The sequence below is a fragment of the Carlito syrichta genome, unplaced genomic scaffold, assembly GCF_000164805.1.
Source record: "Carlito syrichta isolate Samal-C Ts95f unplaced genomic scaffold, Tarsius_syrichta-2.0.1 Scaffold304431, whole genome shotgun sequence".
In the NCBI taxonomy this organism is placed as follows: Eukaryota; Metazoa; Chordata; class Mammalia; order Primates; family Tarsiidae; genus Carlito; species Carlito syrichta.
Window position 1 is genome coordinate 418,811 of NW_007248527.1, and position 23,918 is coordinate 442,728.

The 23,918-nt window shown below is 37.6% G+C and overlaps 1 long non-coding RNA gene across 1 annotated transcript in view; it reads right to left on the bottom strand.

The window, feature by feature from the left end:
- Positions 1-840: 840 nt before the first annotated feature.
- LOC110595798 overlaps positions 841-23,918 on the bottom strand; it is a 53,103-nt gene continuing 30,025 nt past the window's right edge. Inside the window, exon 2 of the long non-coding RNA XR_002482073.1 lies at positions 841-1,158. This is a non-coding gene — a long non-coding RNA (uncharacterized LOC110595798). The remainder of the gene's footprint in view (positions 1,159-23,918) is intronic.

A 23,918-nucleotide genomic window follows, 5' to 3' on the forward strand; every position in this document is an offset into this window, starting at 1 on the left:
TGCTAATTTAAAAGAGGGGGAAGTCTGTGACCTGGAAAGACAAACTTATTAAGACATATGTGTTCCATGGGGCATTTTTCTTTTGTAGAATGTAGCTAGTGACTTCTAGAATGGATGCAGATCCTGGAGTGTGTACCGGACGAATCTCCTAGGAACTGGCCATCATATACTCGTGAGGCTCATTGTGGCCTTGTAAACAAGGCTTTGTGTTCATGAACTGAAATTCCTGCGGACATGGAGTCTTTTTCAGTGCCTTCCCAGGACCATATTTTGCATATCCATTTGAGGTGAACTGAGACACAAGATGGACAAGGGCCACACTGAGTCAGCTGGTGTTCACTTGTGGTCCTTGGAGCAAGGTGACTCTTCCCACTCTTGATGACCTCCCCAAGTTCCCTCAACTGCCTGTTCCCTGAGCCCCAGGTTCACCACCGCATCTTCTTTCACTGTCCCGTATGGTTTCCTTTCCTTCTTGCACTTTCCCCCAGCACCATTTCCCACCCTTTGCTGCTTATCTTAGACAGTCCCTGGCCAATCTGTCAGTCAAGATAAATTGCTTTGCATGTCAGGGTGCAGCAGTACCTTTAGAACTGGGAAAAAATGTACCTATCAGTGATCAGATCTAGTTGGTATTTGGGTAAGGGGACAGGGCACAGGGAAGTGGTCCTCTTTCCCAAAACAGCAAGGCCTTCATCCACAACTACAGCTAGCCTCACAATACACTAGGCCCGAGGCTATCCACTCAACAACCCTGCCCAGTACAGAACCTAGAAGAGAACCATGATCCATCCACATAAACCGTGTCATCCAAAGACAGCACCCATCAATCACTGGACACTGTAGCTTGTACCAATTTTATTGTAGACCTTCTGAAATTTCACTTAACTGGACATCGTGAAAAGGGGTACAAAATTTAAAAGGTTTCCTGAACATTCCAAAGACAAATAATTATCTTTCTGCATCCAAACAAAAAGTCAGTGTTGGGGACGTATACAACACGTCAGCTTCTGGGTTGACTCCAGGCCAGTGGTGATCCCTTCTGGTTCCTCTCCCTTCTATGTCCATGTCCATCTGTCTTAGACAGTCATGTCTGGCTCCTCAAATGCGGGCAGTAACCTCTTCCATCGACACAACCCCTCATGTGGACTCTCCTGTGCCCTGGAGCAGGAAAGCAAATGCAGACATCAAAAGGCATGACCCCAAATTTAAAGTCAGAAACACTAGAAAACATGACTACCAGAAACCCCAGCCCTCAGCCATGCTGGGAGCTAACTTTCATCAAGGATGTAGGGAAAACCCCTCAGCTGTTCTCCAAACGAAGGCACGGGGCCCCTGTGTGGCTCGTACAGAGGTGACTCTTTCCACTTGATCTGTGGTGACCAAGTGCTGAAGGTCCTAAAGCCTCTGCAGCTCCACCTCCTGGGACTTGAACTTGGTGAGCTGGTGACATGACACATCCATGCCTCCCACTGGTCGCATGCACATTCCTCCACCTTCAGAATGCTTTCCTCTTCTAACTGATGACTTTTCAAATATCATGGTCAGTAATCATTCCAAAATAATTTTAAGGGCAAAAGAAAATAAATATGTTTGACCTAGGAGAAAAAAGAGAGTCAAGGGACTAGTTTATATGAAGTTATGGCATTTATCGTTCAACTAAAAAAGAATCTGAGACTTTAACATAATAAAGCCTTTTACGCATTCCACGGCCTTCTTTTTTTTAACATAAGGCCTAAATGGCACATCTCTCATATCTAGCCCCAGTAGGTGCAGAAATCTATTCAGATGGTTCCACTACACGTGAGAGAATTAGAGAAAAGAGAGAGAGGATGCTTACTAACTGGAAAAATTCGTTGCATTTCTGAGACTTGGTTGCGTGTGTCAGAAACCAATGTCAACAGAGTTTAAGGCAAATGGATTGATCAAGAATACCCTCCCAGGGCCTCCTAGAACCAAACAGAGCAGTGGACTGGGCCTTGGAACCCTGGGAGCCTGAGCATTCAGGGTCCTCACTTTCTCTTATCCCTGCTTTCCTCCTCTACTTCCTGCCGAGGGAAGTACTGTGGCTGCCAAAGACCAAGATTCTACCATTGAAAGAAAGTCTCGCTGGATCCCAGATACAAATAGTTCTAATTGTGAATTACCCACTCCTAGACTTATCAATGCTGCCCAAGAAATCACTAGAATCATAGCTAATCACCCAGGACCATTTTAGTACAGTGCGAGGGAAAGATGGAGTAGATTCTTTTTTTTTTTTTTTTTTTTTTTTTGAGTTGGAGTCTCACTCTGTCACCCAGACGGGAGTGCAGTGGCCGCTCCAGGCCACCGCAGCCTCGACCAGCTGGGCTCCGGTGATCCTTCCGCCTCAACCTTCCAAGTAGCCGGAATTACAGGCATGCACTACCACGCCCGGCTGATTTTTTTATTTATTGTAGAGATGAGGTCTCACTGCCCAGGTGGGTCTTGAACCCGCGGGCTCAGGCAATCCACTCACCTCAGCCTCCCAAAGGCGCGGGATTACAGACTGAGCCACTGAGCCCGGCTCATATCATGCTTTTGAGTCCTTTGATACTTAACAAACTTTTCCACCTGTAAATTTCAGCTTTTTTTTTTTTTTTTTTTTTTGAGTTGGAGTCTCACTCTGTCGCCCAAACTGGAGTGCAGTGGCCGCTCCTGGCCACCGCAGCCTCACCTGCTGGGCTCCGGCGATCCTCCCGCCTCAGCCTTCCAAGTAACCGGAATTACAGGCACGCGCTACCACGCCCAGCTGATTTTTTGATTTATTGTAAAAATGAGGTCTCGCTGCCCAGGCGGGTCTCGAACCCGCGGGCTCAGGCCATCCACTCACCTCAGCCTCCCAAAGGCGCGGGATGACAGGCTGAGAGTAGATTCTAACAGAAGAGGGAGAAAAGGTGTGGTGAGCAAAGAAAACAAAGGTATTCTCTGAGTGTAATCTCCCCAGTAGTAATCATAACCGTCTTTCAATTATCCGTGACTGGATTGATTAGCAGGAATGGGGACAACCTAAGGCAGGGTTGCAAACAATCAGAACACCTTTACCAAGTCCTTGCAACATGGGTCAGTAGAACAGAAAGGAAAGACATGGCCCCTGGCCTCATGCAGCTTGGAGTCTCAAGGCAGAAGAAGCAAGACTACTGAGTAGATTTAAACGCAAACTTTGTGACATCAGCTGGAGTAACAGCTGAATCACTGAGCTTGGTCAGGAGGCAGAAGACATAGCATGGCTTGAAAAAGGATTTGTATTTGCAGCTTTGCAGTTTTGTGGGGCACAGTCACAGGGAAAGAAATGGCAAATTGTTCCTACATGCATATTACCTGGAGTTTATGGTCGAGCTAGTGAACTCACCTCCCAAGGCTGATGTCACATGTCCCCTAAAATTCCTGATGAAAAGGTATTGTCCCTATGTGAGTCTTCCAGCAAGTGCAAATAATGCTATTGCCTACGAGACCTACGACAGTTCCTAACTCCCAGAAAGGTGGTCCAATCTGGACCTGGAATTCCAGATGCATCAGGGAAGCAAGCATTTGTATCCCAAGTCAGAGCATGGGGGCCCCAGGACTCTGCCCTAACATTTTAGACCATCAGCTCTGTCATCCATAGACATGCTTTGGGTGCAAATCAGGAAGCAACATCAGGAAGCAGAAATGGCCGCTTTGCCTTCTCCGTGAACACCCCTGTCACGTGTGCTGGGGGACACGCATGGACCTCACTGGATGAGACCCCAATACTAATCAATCGGTGGCAAGTTGGCAAGGACGAACCATATCGTGAATCATTCATTTCAGAGTTTTCTTTAATATCAAGATCCCATGCAGATTCTTGAATGAGTCAATTACCAAAAGTTTGTTGCCTGCACAAAGCTTCAGAAATATGCAGAATATACCATAAAATCAGAGTATTTAGAACCCTGGGAAGATTGGAGCTAGAAGTGACCATAGGAATATCTTAGCCCAATGATTTTCAAACTCAAGTGTCCGGAAGTATCACCTATGACATCTGTCGCAAAGACTCCCATGTGTCTCCCCCAGATATTCCACCATGTGTCTTCCCTAGATATTTTGCTTCCACGGACCTAGAGTAGGCCCACCTTCATGATGACTGAGCTCCGTGGATCACACTTTGAAAACCCCAGCCCACTGTGTAGGAATCAGAAGCACAATGGCTTCAGTGACCCCTGGAATCACATGGAGGCTGGGCAGAACGGGGACTAGAACCCAGGGCTTTGATGCTCAAAACACTGACTCTATTTCAGTAACTGCTTTTCTGGAGTGCCTAGATGATTAACAGCTTCAACAACCAGAATATTTTGTCTCTAATTCTGATAAGCAATAATTATTTCCCAGAGGGTGGGGTAAATAGAATATAAGGTAGAAGATAAGGATATGTTATAAATTGGAAAAGAAGCCTCCGGTCCCATATTAATCCACACTACTTTGCTCTACACTAAAGACAATTGCATTTACTTTTTTTTTTTTTTGTCTTTGAAAGAAAATGTTGCAGAAGAAAATCAAATGAACGCCCAAGTCATGTTCCCTCAAAAAGGAATACCAGGCAAACTTTTAATGCAGATGATCCTGGAGCACTTTAATAGTTAAGTGGTCCATGATGATTTTTCTTAACATAGATCCTCATTAAAAGAGGAAGAGTAAGAGAGGGAGAGAAAAAAGAAGCTAAGGAATATCTTTGAAAACCAATGGATTCAATGCCAGTTCTTTTTCTTTTACTTAATTTTCCAGATATCTCAGCATGATCTGAATAAATTATGCTGACAATACCACAATATACATGATAAATCATCAGTGCAATGTTAGTGATATATTGCATGAAATGTAAATAATAACCAGGACTGCTAATTGGCTCGCTTCTAAGGAACAAAGCTCTGACCGCGTGGCTTTGCCAGTCTTGGCTCAGTCATTAAGCATTTCTGCTGGTAAGCTGTTTCTGATGATCTGGAGAGGAAAGCACAGCCTTGCAGATAAACCTTTGTGTGGAAGCTCTTCTGGCAAGAGCACGGCCTAGGAGAGAGCCCGTGGTGAGTCACGGGTGGCATTTCCTTGTCCCACCAGGGTGCCAGTAGACCTGGCCTTGCTTCTAGTGCAAAACTGCCCCCTCCCCGCCCAGGAGTGGCGAGACTCAGACAAGGAAAACCTCTTCAAGTCAGTTAAGTTGCTGAATCTTTCCCAAAACTCTTCTGACTCATTCTGATTTCTTTCTTTTTTTTTTTTTTTTGCTTTGATAACGATTTGATTACAACTTCATTTGACCAGCAACATAAGCTGTTTCTATGTGCTTCTTATTTTGAAAATACTTTGTTAGCATTCATCATATGTTTATGGAGCTTAAAAATATATTTTGTTTCCTTTTCCCAAACAAATCCTTCTGCTTTCTGACAGGGTTGAGCTTCTTATCTACAGTGTTCCCTCTGTGTCAAACAATGTCTCGGGAAAAAATAACCCGGGTGACGGTGGGCGTATTCATTCACTCACTGAGCACGCCAGAAGATGGTGTTGGGTCCTGAGGGGACACAGAGCCAATGACATGGCCCAGGTTCCCACTTTCAGGGTCTTACCTTCCGGCGGGGGGAGGGCAAGGAGAGAAGGAAAGAAAAAACACACACGTTAACCAATGGAGTTGAGATCATATTGGGTAGAACAATGGGATAGAGAGTAGCAGGGATGACAGGTGGCTTGAGGAGGCCTCTGAGAAGAGGTGACATTTGAGTTGAGACCCAGGGGACCAACAGGCCCAGTCATGCCCATAGCTAAGGAGGGTGTGTTCCAAAGAGACAGGACAGCATATACCAAGTCCCTGAGGCTGGAGCACTCTGTTGAGTGAGGAAGGAAGAGGGACACAGCGACTGAGGAACTGGTTTCTCAGTGTAGCCATGATTACCCCTCAGGGCACTACTTGGTGAAAAGAAAGCTTTCCTTCTGCCATGCCTAGGGTTCCTACACAAGACTCCATCCCCAAAGCTCCCACTTCATATGACACCTTCTATCAGCAGGACGGTGGCTTCCAAACCACCACCGATGCAGCCTGTCTTCTAACTCCTTGTGTCTGGGATTTGAATTTGTTCCCTCGTCAAACCTGCTGGCTTCCCTAAGAGCAGGGCCACTCTACTTGAAGGCTGGCCAGCCCACCACAGATGTGATCTAGCTCAGGGCCAGGTCCTGGATGCCACCACCAAGGACTGGGCCTGGAGGGTGGTTTCTGTATTCACTGCCATCTCGGGGCTCAGGAGTCAAGATGCCAGCCAGCCAACAGCACCACCCGTCAGGGGCTGGTGTGTGGTTCCCTGGCACACATAGCCAGGGCCTGCTGCCCCTTGTTTGTCAGTGAGCTAAGCCTAACCATTCACCTCCCCTCAGGGATGAAAAGGTAACGAGGGAAGTTCCTGACAGGAAAGTGGAGTCACCGATGTGTTTCCTAGAAAGTTCCCTTCAGTGGCTTCCGGCAAGAACCACCTTCTTGCTGGAAGGCTCTGAAGACTAAAGAACTGCCCCTCACCCCCAATATTTCTCTTTCAAATAGGCTGGTAGCACTAGTTCCTTCCAAGAGTTAACTTGGACAGTGGCCTGCACCCCAGAGAAGCTCCCGTGAAGCCAACCAACACCCGAATAAGGGCAGCTTTTACTGTCAAAAATTATCAAGCCAGGGACTGTGGCCAAACAGAAGAGCTGCAGGTTTAGCAACTCTCTTCTTGCTGCTGTCATTTCTAGGCCTCCACGCTGGCATCATCAAAACCATTTATTAAGCACTCCATCTGCATAGAGCTCTAATATAGGCCTGGGACAGAGTGAATTCATTAGACAAAAGGTCCCCATTGCAGAGGTACAGATCCACTGGAGACAGTGATGAAGCAGCCTAGCTGGTGAAGGCGGGCATTAAGCCAAAAGGCAAAGTTACAAAGTATTTGCATTGGACACAGGCAGAAGGGTCAGAAGATTCTAGTGGGGACAAGAAGTGGAGAAAGAGGGTTTATGTAAGTTGAGAGCAATTCTGCCATTTGGATTTCAAAGGCTCCTTATCTAATGGAGAGACACGACCATTGGATTCAAAATCAAAGTATAACCATTCTTTTGTTGAACTTTAATGTTCAAAATGATACCAGACTTTCAGTTCAGAAACAAGATGGCATAGTAGCACATTTTCTTGGCCTTGCCCTCTAAATATTATGAAAATTATTCAATAGACCATGTTAGAAGGACTCTAACGTTTGGAAAAAAGAAGGTGGATTGCCCAGGGAACTCAGAACTTGAATGATAGTGTGATGAGTTCCCCAAGTTTTCTTTTTATATTCCATACACTACTAGACCAGGTTTCAGAGAAGTCTGCAGCCCAGCACTGCCCACAAGCATAGACACACACATGAATATGCATGCACAAAAGTGAAGCCAAAGAACTAGGAAAAGGGAAGCCCAACAAAGAACATGTGGAAGATGCCAACCCTGCTCTACAACCTGGGCCCAGGAGAATGGCTCAATCAGTGGGTAACAGAGGCAGCAGCAAAGTGCAGCTGTCCCAGCCCTTGCTCATATGTTCCCTAATGTAATAGTCACAATATACAATTTAATTCACTACTTATACTAAGAATGAGAAAAATAATAACTTGAATGAAAGAAAACAACCAGCTGATGCCAATACCCTGATGGATTAGATGTTGAATTTATCCAACAAGAATTTTAGAAAACCACCATAAAAAATGCTTCAACAAGCATTATAAACTATTGTGAAACAAATGAAAAAATAGAAGTTATAAAAAAGAACCAAATGGAAATTATAAAACTGAAAAAATATATCCAAAATAAAAAAAATCCACTGGTGGGTTCAATAATAAATTGGAGATGACAGAGGATGGAAGACAGGTCAATAGAATTTACTCATTTAAAACAACAGAAGGAAAAACCAAACAGAGCCTCAGGGATCTGTGGAACAATAACAAAAGACCTAACTTTTATATCAACAGAGTTCCAGAAGCAGTAGAGAGAGAAAAAACAACTGGAAAAACAAATTTGAAAAAAATAGCTGAAAACTTCCAAAATTTGTTGAAAAACATAAATTTGCAGATGTATGAAAGTGGGCAAACTCCAAATAGGGATAAGTTTACACTGAGAACATATCATAATTAAAAGACTGAAAGCTAAATACAACAAAAACAACTTTAAAAACAGCTAGAGAGAAAGGATGCATTACCTAAAAAGAAACACCAATTTGAATGACAATGGATTTCTTATCTGAAGCTATGGAGGCCAGAGCAAAGTGGCACAATATTTTTCAAGTGCTGGAAAAAAAGAAAACTGTGAACTTCACATCCTATATCTGGCAAAACTATCCTTCAGGAATAAAGAGAAAATAAAGGCATTGTGGGGAAAATAAAAACTAAGATAACCTGTGGCTACAATACATACTCTTTAAGAAAGGTAAAAGCAAACAAACAAAAAAACCTCTCTAAATGAAAAGAGAAAGACAACAAAAGAAAGATAGGACCTTCAAACATAATAGACTATGAGTTTCTTTATGGTGAAAGAAAAATTATACCACCATCTAATGTGGTGATTATCAGATGTAGAGGTACACTTCAAAACGAGTATATTTAAAAAGTGGAGAGTGGAAGGACCTTAAGGGAAGTAAGGTCCATACACTTCACTTAAAGTGATAGAACCATGTGTACGTGGTAAGATTTACAGTACCTGCTAAGCAAGCTATACAAAATGATATATTCAAAAGTAAAAATAAATCAAAATAGAACTCCAAATATTTTAATTAACTCACATAAAAGCAATAAAAAAGAAACAGAGCAAATGAAACCAAAAAAACAAATAAAAAGCAAATAATAAAAGGGAAAACATAAATCTTAAGATATCAATAATGACTTTTAAGTGTACAAACTCTAAATACAGCAACCAAAAAGATGTGTGTTTAGCAAAGTAAGTAAAAAAACATGACCCAACCAAAGGTTGTCTACAAGAAACTCACTTCAAACATGACAACTAGGTAGATTGAATGTAAAAGGATGGAAAAAATAAATATCATGGAAACACCAAATTAAAAATGACACTATTCTAAAATCAGATAAGTAGACCTTGAAACAAAAAATAAATTATTTATGACAAAAAAGGACATTACCTCCACCCTGAGATACCACCTAACTTCAGTAAAGATGGCCTTCATTAATAAAGCAAAAAGTAACAGATGTGGTGAGAATGTGGAGAAAAGAGAACGCTTCTACACTGGTGGTGGGAGTGCAAACTAATTCAACCTCTATGGAAAACAGTGTGGCAATTTCTAAAAGAATTAGAAATTGACCTTCCATCCAACCCAGCAATTCTCCTTCTGGGAATATACCTAAAGGAACTCAAATCATTCTACAAAAAAGATACCTGTGTATGCATGTTTATTGCAGCACTATTCACAACAGCAAAAACATAGAACCAACCATGTTGCCGTTGAAACTGAACTGGTTAAAAAAATGGGTTACGTATACGTGATGGAATATTATGCAACCATAAAGAAGGACAAAATTATGAACTTCACAGCAACCTGGATGTATTTAACATCTATCATATTCAGTGATCTGTCACAGAAACAAAAAACTGAGTACCACATGTTCTCACTCGTAAGTGGACCCTGAACACATATCATAATATTACAAAAAAGAGATTGGCAGTAGCGGGCCACTGCCAGGGAAGGTGAAGCACATAACATCAATAAGGGTGCCTTATCCTAATCCAGGCAAAGTGAGGTCCAATGAGAGGCCCAAAACGTCACTTGTACCTAAACCACTTATGAACGCAATTCTGGCTTGAATCTCACAACTTTAAAATCAACTTAAAAAGAAAGTATTCAAACTTTTTTTTTAAAAAAGGACATTACTAAGATGAATGCATCAGCCCACAAGAAGAAGACATAGCAATCCTAATTGTATATAAAACACATAACAGAGCTTCAAAGTACAAGTAGCAAAAACTGATAGACTTAAAATAAGAAATAGAAAAATCCACAATTGCAGTTGAAACTTCAACAGCTCACTATTGGAAATTGATAGAACTACTAGATAGAAAATTAGTAAGGACATATAAAATAATTTTTAAATGTACAAAGAATATAAATAGATATTTTTCCACAGAAAGTAAACAAATGGCAAAAAAACACCTGAAAAGATGTGTCGATATATTTAGCCATCAGGGAAATGCAAATCAAACCCCACAATGAGATGCCATTTCACAACCCTGAGGATAGATATAATAATAATTTTTAAAAAGACAATCATAAGTGTTGATGAGGATGTGAAGAAAATGGAACCCTCACACACTGCTGGTGGGAATATAAGATGGTACAACTGTTCTAAAAATCAATCTGGCAGTTCCTGCAAAAGTTAAACACACGACAATTCCACTTGTAGGTATTTACTCAAGCGAGATAAAAACGTATCTCTATATAAAACTTATTCCTGATTTTTATGGAAGCATTATTCGTAATTGTCAAAACGTGATAATAGCCCAAATGTCCATCAGCTGGTAAATGAATGAATAAATAAAATGTGGTATACATATAAGGAAAAAAAAGAAAGAGAGAAAAGAAAATTAGCAAGGATATAAAATAACTGAATACAATTGATCCTCTTGGTCAATAGGATAGGTCCAAGAGGATCCATTTGACATTTATAAAACACTTCCTCCAACAACAGCAGAATGCATATTCTTCAAAATCCACCAAGGTAGACTAAATCCTGAGTCATAAAAGAAACCTCAATACAGTTAAAAGAACTGAAATTATACAGACTATGTTCTCTTGCCATAATGGGAATCAAACTACAAATCAACAATAGAAAGGTAACTGGAAAATTCCCAATAATTATACATTTTAAAATGCACTTCCAAATAACTCATGGGTCAAAGAGGAAGTCTCATCAAAAATAAAAATACAGGGAATATAATGAAAAGAAAAATGATCATATCAAATGTATGGACTGCATCCAAAGTAGTAGGGAGTAGGAAATTTATATCAGTAAATACAGTTGACCCTTGAATGACACAGGAATCAGGGTACCAACTCCCTGCTCCATGGAGTAAAAAACATGTGTGTAATTTTTGACTCTTCAAAATCTTAACTACTGATAGCCTCCTTTTGACTGGAAGCCTTACCAGTAATATAGTTGATTGACACATATTTTGTGTTTATATATATTATATACGGTATTCTTACAATAAAGTAAGCTAGAGAAAAGAAAATATATTTACTATGTGTCAAATGAAAGTGGATCATTATAAAAAGTCTTTATTCTTTTGTCTTCACATCAAGTATGCTGAGGAGGAGGAGGAAGAGGAAGGGCTAGTCTTGCCATCTGAGGAGTGGCAGAGAGAGAAGTGAAGGAGATGGCAGGAGAGGCAGGCACACTCAGTGTAACTTCAGAAAAACAGAGCATTCTTTCTGACTGCTTTGCTTTCCCATTTCTCTAAAAATGTTTTTGTACAGTACCAATCCTTCTTCCACTGCTTGCTTTAGTTTCATAGCCCATATTGGAGAAGGGTCCATGTCATAAAAGAAGCGAAAAGTAGTCTTGAATAGCTGAAACCTTTCTGCCAGATTACCTAGTGTCAGTTTGTTTTCTGGCACTGTTTCTTCAACATCTTCTTCCTCATTGTCTGGCATTGGTTTGAAAGCACTCATCATCATCTTCTGTTAATTCCTCTGGTGTGTCTATGAGCTCTTGAATCTCTCCAAGATCTATATCTTGAAACTCTTCACCTCCCCCCTCACCATTTTTTGCCACATCTACAGTCTTTTTTCTTTATTTCCTTGATTGTCTCTGTCATAAATTCTGTGAAGTCATGCACAACATCTGGACACATTTTTCTCCAGCAGGAACTTATTATTTGGGGCTGGATAGCTTTCACAGCTTTTCTATAACAGCGATGGTATCTTCAAGGGTGTAATCCTTCCAGACTTTCATGATGTTCTCTCTACTTAAGTTCTCTTCCATAGTGTTGACAATCCTTTCCACAGAGTATCATGTGTAATGAACCCTAAAGTTCCTTATGACCTCCTGATCTAGAGTTTGAATTAGAGGCATTGTGCTTGGGGGTAAATAGACGACATTGACACCTTCAATGTTGAACTCACATAGCTCTGGGTGGCCAAGATCATTGTCCAATTTCAAAAGAATTTTAAGAGAGAGTCCCTTACTGAACTTCCTGACTATAGGTATATAGCATTAATGGAACCAATCCAGAAAAAAGAGTTTTTATTGTCCAGGCCTTTTTGCTGTAGTACAGCCTAAAGACTTGCAACTGGGATTTACATTTTCCCTTCAAGACTAGGGTGTTAGCAACTTAATAGATGAAGGCAGTCCTGATCACTGACCTAACTGCATTTTCACATAACATAGAGTTAACCTACCTCTTTCTGCCTTAAATCCTGATATTTGCTTCTCTTCCTTACTAATGTTGTGTGTGTGTGTGCGTGTGTGTGCGTGTGTGTGTGTTTGCGCATGTGCGTGGTTGTTGTGGTTATTTTTTGTTTTGTTTTCAGAATAGAGCATATTGGCTGCATTAAAAACCTGTTCAGGCAGGTATCCTTTCTTCTCAATTATTTTCTTAGTAGTGCTGGGAACGTATCTGCTGCCTCTTGTCAATAGAAGCTACTTCTCCTGTTATCTTTACATTTTTAAAGCCAAACCTCTTTCAGAAATATCAAACCATCCTTTGCTGGCAATAAATTCTCCCACTTTAGATCCTTCAGTTTCCTTTTGCTTTAAGTTGCCATATAATGACTTTGCATTTTCTCAAACCATGTTAGAGTCTATAGGTATGCCTTTCTTGTAGAAGCCCTACACCCACATAAAAGTTGCATTTCCCATATAAAATAAAATGGGTATTTCACAAAATGTGCAAATTTTTTGTGCTTGCTGGCATAGCTAGGATGATGGCTTCACAAATTTCCTCTTCTCTCTCTCTCTCTTTTTTTTACAATGGTCTTAGGCTACATTCCTTTAACTTGAAATGGGGATGATAGGGCACATTTGTACAAGCCTATAGACCCAGCTACTCAGGTGGCTGAGGCAGTAGGATCACTTGAGCTCAGGAACTTCAATCCAACCTGACAACATAATGAGACCACGAAAGAGAGGAGAAGTAGAGAGAGAGACAGACAAACAGAAAGAAGAGGAAAGGCAGGAAAAAGGGAGAGAAGAAAAGGGAGATGGAGAGGGCAGCTGCAGACATCAACCTATGTACCCATCAAGCAATTCAACTTTTCTTGTACCATCTTGACTTTTTTCTGCCTCTTGGGAGCATCTCCAGCATCAATAGTGGCACTTAATATGGGTCACATGCTGTTATTCACGGTTTATGATATTGCACTAAACATTATAAAAAATAAGTAAGAACCGTGAGACATTACTTTTTGCTGTCAGACATACTGCTCGTGCAGTGATGATTAGTTTTACATGGCATTTTAAGGAGATACTCACAACACTTGGGCTCACCACAATAGCAATAGGCAGTGGATACAGAATGATTATGGTAGTACACATGTACTACTACAATTAATCTTATGAAGTTATGATTTGATTCTGCATCTTTACGTTTGTGAATATTTGTCTTCACAGCAAATGGTACCATGTACAGTCTGTGTTTGCATGTGTAAGTTTTGATAAATTTTAACTTTTAAAAATAGATTTGTGTACATTTTATGGAAGTGATAAAATAGGATGGTATCTACACATATTTTATACATGCAAAGCATATCTAACTTTTTCTCAAGTCTTTTTTGATATTTTTAGGCCAGTTTGTCTGTGAGGCTTTTTTTTTTTTTTCAAATTGTCTCAGATCTCCAAAAAATGTTCCAATGTATTTATTGAAAAAAATCCAGATATAGGTTGGCCCACACAGTTCAAACCCATGCTGCTCAAGGGTCAACTGCGCTAGATAATAGGAAAGATTTCAAATCAATAATCTAAATATCTGCCTCATTAAACTAAAAAAGGAAGAACAAGATAAACCTAAGGCAAGCATATGGAAGGAAATAATAAAAGTAAAAGCATAAATCAATTAAATAAAAATAGGAAAAGGATGGAAATAAATGAAAGCAGATTGTTCTTTGAAAAAATTAATAAATTAATAAAACTTTACCAGGCTAATCAATTTTTTAAAAAAGGAGAAAAGGCACAAATTACCAATTTCAGAAGTGAAATAGGACTCATCACTACTTATCTCACAAAGATCAAAAGAATAACAAAAAATATACTATGAACCACTCTATGCCTACAAATTTGTTAACTGAGATAAAATTGATCAATTTTTGAAAGACACAAATTATCAAAACTCACAAGAGAAGAAACAGATAATCTAAACAGGCCAATATCTAATTAAAAATTGAATTAATAGCCAGGTTTGGTGGCTCAGCCTGTAATCCCGCGCCTTTGGGAGGCTGAGGTGAGTGGATTGCCTGAGCCCGCGGGTTCGAGACCCACCTGGGCAGCGAGACCTCATCTCTACAATAAATCAAAAAATCAGCCGGGCGTGGTAGCGCATGCCTCTAATTCCGGCTACTCGGAAGGCTGAGGCGGAAGGATCGCCGGAGCCCAGCAGGCGAGGCTGCGGTGGCCGGGAGCGGCCACTGCACTCCAGTCTGGGCGACAGAGTGAGACTCCAACTCAAAAAAAAAAAAAAAATGAATTAATAATTAACAGCCTTCCAAAATAAAAAGCATCAAGACTAAATGAGTTCACTGGATAATGCTACCAAACATTTATGGTTGTAATTATACCAATTATCTATAATTTCTTCCAGAAAACAAAATCAAGACTGCATGATATTAATAGAAAAAATAGATACATAGATCAATGGAATAGACTAGAAAGCCCAGATATAGAGCCACACAAATATAGTCAATTGATCTTTGAAAAAAGAGCTAAGGCCGTTCAGTGGACAAAAACAGTCTTTTAACAAATTGTGCTGAATCAATTGAATGTACATATTTTTAAAAGAATGTAAATACAGACCTTATACTTTTTAATCAAAATTAAATCAAAATTGATCATATACCCAAATGCAAAACTATAAGACATCTAGAAGAAAACATAAGAGAAAATCTAGGTGGCTCTAAGTTTGGAAATAAGTGTTTAGATACACCAAAAGCATAATCTAAAACTAATTTTATAAAAAATTAAAAAGTTAAACTTTATCAAAATTGAAAACCTCTGCTCTGTGAAAAACACTAAGAATAAAAAGACATGCCATAGACTGGGAAAGAAAATTTGCAAAACATGTATCTGATAAAAGAATTGTATCCAGAATATAAAAACAACTCTTAAAACTCAACAATAAGAAAATAAACAACTCAATTCAAAAAATGAACTGAACAGAAAACTCACAGAAGAAGGCATACAGATAACCAAGAAGTAAATGAAGATATGCAACACAATTTGTAATTTGGGAATTGTAAATTAAAACAATGAGATACCACTGCACCCCTATTAGAATAACTAAAATCTGAAAACCTGACAATATCAAATGATGAAAATACAGAGGAAGATAAATTACCATTCATTGCTCAAGGGAATTCGGAATGGGACATCCATTTTGGAAGACAGTTTAGTCATGTCTTACGGTGCAAAACATAGGCTTCCCATACAAACCAGCAATTGCACTCCTATGTATTCACCCAACTTACTGGAAAATGTATACCCATGCAAAAAAACCACAAAAAACCTGCACATGAATATTCATAATAACTTTATTCATAATTAACAAAACTGGAATGAAATCAAAATGGTCTTCAATATGTAAGGAGATAAATAAATTGTGATGCATTCATACAATGCAATACTGATATGAGTAATGCTTGAATAAGTAAATATATGGGAAGAAGAGTAAAATCTGTGAGAGGAATTCCAAATAATTTATGTCGATACTGTACTCTGCCCTCAAGGAGGAGAAGGAAGCATAACTCTTCATTCCCTAAAGATGGACTGTGCACAGTGACTTCCTTCCAGAAAGTATACTAGGAAAAGGGAAAATACATCAGTAACTTTACAGTGGAGAAACCTGACACTCTACCTCAACCAGGTGATGAAAGTTAACATCAATAGTGAAAAATCATGTTGACAGTATGTACTGTGGATACAATGTGACAAATATGGCATTCTGTCTCTGTGGTCTCCTTCTCAAAAACCCATTTTAATTGTGATAAAGTCTACCTAGTCTAATCATGATAAAAACACAAGACAAATTCCAATAGAGGGACATTTTACACAATTCTTGACAAGTAGCCCTCCAAATTGTCAAGGTCATAAAAACACAAAAAGTCTGAGAAACGATCACATCCAAAAGAAGCCTAAGGAGACATGGTGACTAGATGAGATACAGTATCTTGGAGGGAATGCTGGAACAGAAAGAGAGAATTACCAAAAAAATTAAGATTATCTGAATCGAGTATGGACTGTAGGTAGAATACTGCCTCAATATTAATTTATTAATTGTAACAAATGTAAGTAATGTAAGATGATAATCATGGGAGAAACTTGGGATATGGATACTCTGTATTGCCTTCTCAATTTTTCTGTAAATCTTAAATTTTTCCGTAAGTTCTAAAAAATAAATTTTATTTTTTAAAAAAATTTGTAAACAAATTCTACTTTAAAAAATAGTCATTTTATGTTACTCCACAATTTCTAACCCTCCAGCAGCTTTTTTTGGACTTAGGATCAAATCCCAATATGGGTATACCTTGCAGACCACATCTCATTGCTTTTGTGAACCTTCGTTTAATACTTTCTAGTCATTCGGGTATTCTTTCTCTTCCACCAACTCCCCACTCTCATTCTCCATTAAGGAACTTTGCATATGTGAGAGTCTCATCATCTCACACTTTTCCGCAGCCTCTCATTTCTTCTGTTCACTATTGAATTCCTCATCTCTCTAATAGTACCTGGAACATAGTACCTGCCAACTGGTTGGATGGATTGATGGAGGGATGGATTCATGAAGATGACAGTTCCAATAACAAACCAATAATAGTTGAGATTTATAGCTTGGGAGGAATTGATCTCATTGCCATTGTCCACTGATGCATTTTGAAGACTCAACTAAACCAGCTAGGACAACTAGATATTTACGCACACGCGAGCAAAAGAATCTAAACATACATCTTATACCTTTCACAAAAATTAACTCACAATGGATCACAGACCTAAACATAAGATATAAACCTATGAAATGCCTAGGAAATAACATGGGAGAAAATCTAGGTAATCTAGAGTTTGGCAATGACTTTTTAGATCTAACACCAAAGGCACAATCCATGAAAGAAAGAAGTGGTCAACTGAACTTAACTAAAATTAAAATTTATGTCCTATGAAAGATACACTCCAGAGAATAAAAATAAAAGCCACAGACTGGAAGGAAATATTTACAAAAAACATATCTGATAATCAACTGTTATCCAGAATATACAGAGAACCCTTAAAACTCAACGAGAAAACAACTTGTTTAAAAAAAAAGCCTTAACAGATACCTCACCAGAGAAGATATTCATATGGCAAATAAGCATACAGAAAGATCTTGTGTCATAGGACAGTAGGAAAATGCATATTAGAACTGCAATGAAATACCACTACACACCAATCGGATTGGCCAAAATCCAAAACACTGAAACATCAAAGACAAGAGTGTAGAGCAGGAACTCTCATTTATTGCAGATAGGAATGTAAAATGGTACAGCCACTTTGGAAGACATTTGGTGGTTTCTTACAAAACTAACGATGCTCTTACTATACTACCCAGCAATCAGACTCTTAGATATTTTTCCAGTGGAGTTGAAGACTTATATGCACAGATAAATTAGTATACAGACGTTTAGATCAACTTTATTCATAAATGCCAAAACTTGGAAGAAATCAAAATGTTTTTCAGTAGGTGACTGGAAAATAAACTGTGGTACATATAGACAATGGAATATTATTCAGTGCTAAAACTAAATGAGTTATCGATCCATTCAAAGACATGAAGGAATCTTAAATGCATATTATTAAGCAAAAGAAGCCCGTCGCAAAAGATTCCATACATATGATTCCAACTATATGACATTCCGGAAAAGGCAAAATAATGGAGACAGTAAAAAGATGAGTCGATGCCAAAGGTTAGGGAAAAGAGAGGGATAGATGGGTATACCACAGAGAATTTATAGAGCATAAAATTATTCTGTATGATACTATAATGATGAATATGTGTCTTTAGAATTTGTCCAAACCTATACAATGTACAAGAGTGAACCCTAATGTAAACTATGGACTTTGGATGCTAATGATGTACCAATGTACGTTTGTCGATTGTAACAAATGTACACACTGGTGGTATATTGATAATGGGAGAATCTGTGCATTTGTGGGAACAGGGGTATAAAGAAAATCTCTGTATCATCTGCTTAATTTTGCTGTAAAACTAAAACTGCTCATATACACTGGAGGTTCCAAAAAATGTATACAATTTTTAAGAGATGTTATCAGCCAGGTGTGGTGAGTACCACTGCGCTCCAGCCTGGGTGACAGAGTAAGACTACAACTCAAAAAAGAAACTTTTTTTAAAGTAAAAAAAAGATGTTATCGATGTGTTACTTTTAGTTTGCCATAATCAGAGGTGTCTAGACACTGATGATTTGAGCATCTCTTATAATTGCAGAAGTCAAACATGACTTGTATTCATCTTTTGTTATTGGAATATATTGAGTATTACAATTTCCATTCAGCTTTTTCCTTCCTTAAAATGTGCATACATTTTTGGCACCCTCTGTATATGCAAAGGAACCAAGGCCTGAGTAATGTTTACCTCAATGCCTGTGCCCCAAGTGTACCACTATGCCAATGTATCTACAACAAAGGAAAAACACTCCATACAGGGAGCTTACTAATGTCAATGCAGGCATGATGTGTCATTGACAAATAAAACCTGTGCTTTCCGATCATATTTTACCCTCAAAGGCCAAGGAGCTGTATAAAGTTAATATGATAATCTCAAAGTAGAATTATCAAACATTTGTATTACAGAAAAAAAATAGGAACCTTCTACAGTATCACTGTAGATTCAGGTTAATACCTGTTGTTAGATTTATCTCAAAATGAAAGAAATATTCATTCCCTTTGGATGGAGCTGTGCTTGCTGAACTTTTCTTCATCAGCAACCTCTTAGGTTTTTTTCAATGAATCTTATGCTTTGGGACAGTGTCTGTGACCCAAAGCAAATAACAACTAATTCATTTTCCCACAAATTTTTTTCTTTTATAGAGACACAATATTTTACATATTTATGGGGTACAGGTATTTGTTGCATGCGTAGAATGTGTGATGATCAAGCCAGGGCATAAGGATATCCATCACCTTGGTTATTTATCATTTCCATGTGTTGGCATCGCTTTGAGTCTTCTCTTCTGGTAACTTTGACACAAACAATTGCTGCCAAGTAGAGTTACCCTAGTCTGCTATCAAACATTAGAACTTATTTCTTCTATCAAACTGTCTGTGTGTACCCATTAACCAATCTTTCTTCATTGCTCCTCTTATCCACACACATTCTCCAATCTCTGGTACTATTATTTCATTTCATATATCCATGAGTCCAAGTTTTTCAGCTTCCTTATATGAGTGAAAATATGCAGCATTTGTCTTTCTGTGCCCGGCTTATTTCACTTAACATAACGACTTCTAGTTTCATCCATGTTGGTGATTTCATTCTTTTTTATGGTTGAATAATATTCCATTGTGTACATATGTCACGTTTTCTTTCTTTATCCATTCTTCAGTTGATATAGCTTCACTATTTTGAATAAGACTGCAATAAACATGTGTGTTGGTATCCCTTTGATTTACTTATTATTTTTCCTTTGCATAAATACCCAGTAGTGGCATTGCTGGACTGTATGGTAGGTCTATTTTTAGTTTTTTGAGAAATCTCCATACTGTTTTCCATAGTGGCTGCACTAATTTATATACTCACCACAGTTTGAAAGAGTTCCCTCTTCTCTGCATCCTCTGTAGCATCACTATTTTCTGTCTTTTTAATAATAGCCATTCTAACTGGGATACATTAAAAAGTCCTGGCTTAAAATGCTTACTTAAATCAAAAATAAAAGCTCTCTTACAGAAGGGCTCAAATGTTCCAAGGATCGTTGGTGCACAATGACACAGGCATTCAGGGATATGCATTGACTGTGTCTGGATTCTGGGATATAACATTGCAATTATTAATCATAAAGAGAAAAAGGACATTTACAGTAGTTGATGGCAAAGGAACAGATGAAGTCTTCAAGTATAACTAAAGTATCATTCAAACCCATAAGGCAGTGGAGCAATATTTATACAATTCTGAAAGAAAAGATGAAACAAAGATTGCCTTAATCATAAACCAGTTGTTTATTAGTCACAAATCAGTATATCTGAGCAAATTTTGCAAAGAAATATAAGACATAATAACAATTTATTGTATACTATAGAATCACTGAGAGATTTTAAATTTTGTTACCACAAAAAAGATAGGTGAGTTAATACACACGTAAATTAGTTTGATTCAGACATTCTATAATGTATACCTCTTTTAAAACATTGTGTTATACACTGTAAACATATGAATTAATTTATCAATAAAAAATAATAAATCTTAGGTCATAACCTGGATATAATAATGGCAAAAAAAAAGTTGAAGCTAAAATAACTACCACCTCAGCTTTCTTGTAGTTTTCAGTTACCTCAAATTCAATCTCAAGTACATGGTGAACATAGACTCTTCTTATAGAAGTGCATGTAATTGATTTTAGTGAAGTTTTCTCACATAGGTTCACCTCCTAAGGGTTTACAATATGATAGAAGACCTATTATTTCAATTTATGAGAAATTATAGACCAAAGTTTAATATGGAGTTTTAAGAAGATGTCCTTTATTGACTCAGATGAGGTAACTTACAGTGTACCCATTCTCCCACTGAACTAGAAAATCCATATAAAATACACAAAGAAATATCTGCTTACACAATTAGAGAGTTACCAAAGCAGTCAAGATTGAGGGGCCATGTCCTGGAAAGAAGGGAAGAGTTGTGAAAGTTAATCCAACCTTTCATCTACTAGTTTTCCCCTTGAAGCATTAACCAATCTTGGGCTGCAAAGGGCAAGGAGTCTGAGAAGCTGGACTTAATCTCTTCTTCATTTCACAAGGCTAAAAACACAAAAATTGGAATTTAGGACTGCATCTGAGTATAAACAGTCAAGTTCCCGGAGAGCAGGAAATCACATAGACACACTTCTGGCACTCTTCACAGTTTTCTCCTTGAGACATTTACTGATTCCTAAGCTTTGTGGGCTAGAGTCCCTGAAGACAAGAAAAAATTGGAATAAAATCTGAAAGGATATTTTGTCAATCTTACTAAGCTCGAAATACAAAAATTAAATTTCCAAACTGACCAATGAGGCAGGACACTACCTTTCAGTTAGGATGCCTAAAGGGCAAACAAAAAATAGAATCAGTCTTACAGATACTACAACCCATACAGGAGGCAACTGAGTTATGAACTGGATCAAATTGATATGCTTACTCTCTAACTGCCTTCTAGAGGATAAGGTGGATGCATTCCAAAAAAATAATCACCAAAAACTTCCATAGTTTTTCAGAGAGTATGTCTAGCATAAAATAAATTATAAAGCACACACACACACACAAAACAAAATAGGAGGAAAAAACAGAGGGAAAAAATATTCAAATTGAAACATTCCCATAGGTTTGAGGTTAACAGACACTGATTTTTAAATAAGTATGATTAGCATGTTTAGGAATATAGAAAAGATGAAGTTCTCCCAAGATAACTGAATATTTTTTAAAGAATAAAATACAAAATCTAGATTTGAAAAAAATTAACAACTGAAAACAGATACTCAATAGAAGCATTTGGCAGCAAATTAAACACAACTAAAGAAAAAATAAGTAAACTGGAAAATAGAACAGGAGACAATTCACATGAAAAATAACATAGAGAAAATATATGGAAAAATATAGAAAAAAATGCAAGGGGAGTATGGGGTAGAGTAAAAATGTTTAATATATTAGTAATTAAAAATTACAAAGGAAGTAGAGAAGAAAAGAGCAACAGCAATATTTGAAGAAATAATGGCCAATAATAATCCAAGGAAATAATTTGCCAATATAAAACATAAACTGGCATACATCTAATCAAGATTCAAGAAACTCTGCAAGCCTTAGGTATAATAAATATTTAAAATTTGCACCTCTGAACGTCAGAGCCTAACTACTAGTAACAAAGAAAAAAAATCCTTAAAAGCATCCAGAGAAGAAAGAAAGTAAAGAGTATTACCTTAAAAGTAGTAGTAATAAAAGACTGACAGCTGACTTTTACAGAGGAACGATGAAAGCCAGGGGAAACTGGAAAGCCATCAATAACTAATGGATGTCAAATAAGAAATTAAAGGGAATATTAAAAATATCTTGAAGCAAATGAAAACAAAAACATAACATACTAAAATGTAGCAAAAGCATTTCTAAGATAGATGTTTATAGCAACAAATGCCTATAACAAAGAGAGAGGCTGCATATAAATGACTTAATATTATACTTCAAAGAACTAGAAAAATGACAAACTAAGTCCAAAATTAACAGAAGAAAGACTATAAAAAATATCAGAGCACAAGTAATAAAATTAACTGGAAAAAATACAAAAGATCAATATAATTAAGTGTTGTTTTTTAAAAAAATAAAATTGACAAACCCTTATTTAGACTAGTCAAGAAGAGTTCAAATAAATAAAGTCTAAAATAAAATAGAAGACATTGAAACTAATAGCACAGAATACAAAGGATCATAAGTTACTATTACGAACAATTGTATGCCAACAAATTGGATAATCTAGAAGAACTGGAAAAATTCTTAAACACATACAATATGCCAAGATGAAATAATGAAGAAATATAAAATCTGAATAAATCACTTATGAGAGGAGAATTAATCAATAATAAAAAGTTTCCCATCAAAGAAAATCCCAGGACCTAATGAACAAACTGCTGAATTCTACTAAACATGTAAAGAACAACTAATACCAATTCTTCTCAAACTCTACCAAAACAAAAAAAAATTATATAAGAGGGAATATTTCCAAGTCCATCGTAAAAACATTGTCCTAATATGAAAGTCAGACAATGATACTACAAGAAAAACAATTACAAGTCAATGTCCTTGATAAGCCTACATGCAAAAATCCTCAAGAAAATACTAACAACCTGTTTCAAAAGTACATTAAAAGGATTATGTACCATGATCAATGAGATTTATTTCTGAGATACAAGGATGATTCAGCATATGCAAATCAATAAATGTGACACACCACATTAACAGAATAAAAGACAAAATCAATGTGACCTTTTTAATACATGCAGAAAAAGTATTTAGTAAAATTCAACATCATTTTATGATTGAAAAAAAAGCAGTCAATAAGTTAAGTATAGAAGGAGTGAAACACAGGACACACTCGATAAAAGTTTGAAAGCTTTTTCTCAGAGAGCAAGGACAAAATAATGATGCCCACACTCACCAGTCCTATAAAAAACAGTACTGGAAATTCTAGCCAAAGCCATTAGGCAAGATAAATAAATAAAATGCATAAAAATCAGAAAGAAAAAAGTGAAATTGTCTCTGTTGGCAGATGACATGATTTTAAATACAGAAAAACCCAAAGACTCCAGAATCCTGTTAGGACTAATAAACAAATTCAGTAAAGTTGGATACAAAATCAACATAAAAAATCAGTAGTGTTTCCCTACACTAACAGCAAACTAATAAAAAAAAATCCTATTTACAATAGCTACAAAATTAAAATAATTATGAATATATTTAACCAAGGAGGTG